Source organism: Nanorana parkeri, unplaced genomic scaffold (assembly GCF_000935625.1).
Source record: "Nanorana parkeri isolate BGI_ZX_2015 unplaced genomic scaffold, ASM93562v1 scaffold2856, whole genome shotgun sequence".
Taxonomy (NCBI): Eukaryota; Metazoa; Chordata; class Amphibia; order Anura; family Dicroglossidae; genus Nanorana; species Nanorana parkeri.
In genome coordinates, this window is record NW_017309124.1 from 49,506 (window position 1) to 53,581 (window position 4,076).

Here is a 4,076-nt window from a genome sequence, read left to right on the forward strand (position 1 = left end):
GTGTGGCAAGGTGGAAGAGATGAGAGAGTGGCTAGCAGCCTTCATGTTTGCACAGGTATGTATGGGGCCCCTGCGGGGCGTTGACCCTCAAATGTTGGCTTGGCGCTTTCGTTAGACTTTGTACATGTTAATCTTCAAACTGGGGTTCTCCTGTCTAAGGAGCACCCCAGTTTAAGGAGCACCCCAGTTTTAAGGAGCACTCCAGTTTTGCAGACTCATAACTCTGAGGTCCAGCGCTGTTCCTCTTCCATGTTGAATGAAACTCAGCGTTATTCAACCCATGTCCTGAGCTATGAAGAGCGGAGAACTATGAGGTGGGTGATTTTCACTCATCGTCATAGTTTGAGCCGACCTGTGACAATGAGACTGTCACAGGTCGGCTCAGTAGATCGGGAGGTGAGCGAACACATACCGGCGTTCACTCACTTCTCGATCCTGTCACTGCAGAGAGCCGTGACAGGGGAGGGACTGGATTCCCCCCTCCCTGCTCCGATCCTCCAGCGCTGACTGGCGGAGCGGGCAGGGGGAGGGGGCGGGTACAGCTGGCTCTGCCTCTAGATAGGCAGAGCCAGCTGTCACTCGCGCAGCTGGGCGGATCCCGGCATAATTGTCGGGATCTGCTTCAGCGGCGGCGTCTCAGTATACCGCGAGCTGTAGCTCCCTATATACTGAGCTTAGGGTGACGGGAAGACACTAGTTTGTGTCCTCCCGTTACCCTGAGGAGAACTATGGGGGAAAAGCCCTGACCCCCATAGTTCTCCTTTAAACACATTTCTGTAGCATTCAGGGCTGTCCCCTTCTGAGAACGGAGGAGGAAGCGGCCCCTGGCGCATCACATGACTGCAGTGAAGTTACCTATACAGAGATGTAGAAAAAAAAATACCTTTATGAAACTAGAATTGGACTTTAAAGTTCTTTGACAACAGCAGGTACGGTACCAGGCTCACTTTTAAAGCAACTGTTCTCAACCGGTGTAACCTCGGGACCCACATTTGACCTTGGCCATTAATTCATGACCCAAGTCACACCGCACAGGAACGCGCAACATTGCGGGTACCGCGCATTCCAGTGCAGGTGATCAAACTGTGGGCGGGAGGTACGTTTGGGGTACCATTCAAATGAATGGCAATGCAACGCACCTCCTACACCAGAATTCGCAGTGGGTGCGATTAACGCACTGCACTAGTGTGAACGGGCCCTCAAAAACACTGACAGACCCACACAACCACAGACACAATCTCACACTCACAGACATTCTCACATATACACACTCACTCCAAAAAAATTATTTATTTTTTTAAGATCCATCCAGTCTCCCGACCTTATGAGAACTGGAGCAGATCCTCAGCCTGGGGTCCAGTACGGGGTGCTGTGCTGTGACGAAGCTCCATCCATATGTGTATTGCTGGTACAGCTCCCTTGCGTGCCTTGTAGAGGTGTCGGGACCCAGAATGTGATGTCACTCCGGTCCAGGCACCTCTACAGGACACTTGAGGGAGCTAAAAGCAATGCACGCATGGATGGAGCTCCCTCGCTGCCATAGCTCCGTCCTATCCCACTGCGCCTCAAGCTGGCACTCCGCGCCGGGCAGCATATTTTGAATGGCTGAGAACTGACAGCGCCGCGCTATGGGTAGGCTGAGGAGCCTCTCACCTAGAAAAGTGGAAGGCATGTGGTGACCCACTGAACAGGGGGTCCTGACCCACTTTTGGGTCACGACTCACCAGTTGAGAACCAAGGGTTTAGAGTACAGATTCATTTTAAGGGGGTTAATGGCCTCATTATTTGATCGGCAATCTCTATACGACCCATCGGTGTTGGCAGCGTTAGATTAGCTGATACCATTGTTTTATTTCCACTACCTGCCTTCCATCTCCATTTGTCTTTTTCCAGTACGGCAGACTGTGGCCGGAAGAGTCAACATCGGTGAGGACGCGACACTCCCGGCAGGATCCATCACTTGGGAACCGATCGCTCATCCCTATTCGGGGGACGGAGATGGATATCAGGAGGAGTATGGCTGCTTTCACAGCAGACCCGCTATCAGTGAGTATCATCGTAGACTGCGCTGTATATTATTATTATTATACAGGATTTATATAGCGCCAACAGTTTGCGCAGCGCTGTACAATATAAGGAAGACATTACAATCACAATACAATTCAAGACAAGATGGTAAGGAGAGCCCCGCCCCTGAGGGCTTACAATCTAAAAGGGGAGGGGCCAGTGATACATGAGGAGGGAGCTGCGTGGGGATGCATTGTTTGGATGTGATGGTTGAGTGGTCAGGTTGAGGTGGGATCGGCTTCCCTGAAGAGATGAGTCTTAAGGGAACGCCTAAAGGCAGTCAGAGTGGGAGATAGACGGACAGGTTGGGGTAAAGAGTTCCAGAGGATGGGAGAGACTCTAGAGAGGTCCCTGATGCGAGCTTGGGAGGTGTTGACGAGGGAGCTGGAAAGCAGGAGGTCTTTTGAAGAGTGGAGGGGACGGTTAGGGTGATACTTAGAGACAAGGTTGGAGATATAGCCGGGGGCAGAGCTGTGAATGGCTTTGAAAGCGATTGTTAATATTTTGAATTTTATCCTTTGGGCGTTTGGAAGCCAGTGGAGGGATTGGCAGAGAGGGGCGGGGAAGACATACACTCTTAATGGACTTACCTGAGGCAAAGATTCTGGGAACACCTTCCCTCTGCAGTCTGAATCAGTGGCTGGGTGTTCCTAACCCCACCCATTTTTCTCCCCAGAGGGCCTGGATGCAGTATTACTACACCAGTGACTTCACCTCTCAATATCAGCTGACATACTGTTCCACAACACTCCCCACCTGCCTTTTGATTGTGCACCATGTGTGCGAAATTGTACACTGTCCTTTAATTTTATGAAGCATCCAAAAGGCCAACAACCCCATTTATGAAGCAAGGTTTCCATGTATATATATATCATGGTTCTGGATGATAAAGTCTATTTCTTATACTCAGCGATTACTGGTGCTATTGAGCTGGTGATGATGATGGTGGTGCCTTGGTTTTGTGGCATCAAGGATAGATGGCAGAACGTGACCGCTTGCCCAGGTATCATTCATTTGGCGTGTGAGGTTTTGGGTGACATTGCGTCTTGTCACAATGATTACTCTCTCAGAAACAATATTAGATGCTGGGCTGAAGAGCTTCTGTAGGGCAAACTGAGACAATGTTGGCATTTGGTCCAACCTGTAGACCCAATAAATCATGAGCCTATTGGTTACAGGTTGAGGGACAGTGTCAGAATAAGACATGACTTCTCAATCATGAGCCCATTGGTCACGGAATAGCCATAAGCTCCTCCTATGGCCATGGTCTCGCACCACCACCTGTGTCTGCAACATGAAGAATTTAACCATGACACTATAACAGTCAGTGGTAATGGTGGAGCCATTGCTGCTGCTTCTGATGGTGGGGGAGCAGGGAGGATGCACTGGGGCTGGAGAAGGGTCTCCTTGTGTCTAGAGGCAATGGGCTTTTGGTCAGGCATCTGGGTGAGTTGATAGTTTGATGACATTTCAATGCAGCTTCCTTTTCACTAGGGCCAAGAAACGTGCCTATCCAGAAGTCATTTATTTGGTAAATGGTGATGATGCAACTGTTCAGCAAGGAGGTAAACTGGCATTCAAGACCATGAAGGGCAACGTTTCTTCCTGGTCATCACCTTCACTGCTTCCTGTGTTTGGATGAGGTAGAAGCTTCATCTTCAAGCTGATGAGAATGCACCTTGATGTCCAGCAATAGGATGGTGTAGAAAATGCTGCTCTTTACCCTCCACTTCTTCCTGCATGAAGAAGCGGTCTCTGGCAGCAAGAAAGTGACAAGTGGTACTCTGAGAAGGTCTTCACTACATTCCATGATGTTGCTTGGAATGTTATTTGCAGCACATATCATTTCATATCATTGTTAAAGCTGCACTTGTCTCTGCTGCGATATCCGCTGTCCTTGTTGAACGGCCCCCAGGATGCAGAAGGATACTATCAGGAGCTGCCATAGAGGTCTAACTGAAGACTCCCAACCCCTTTCTTCCTGGAACCCTTTTTGGTTTTGTATATAG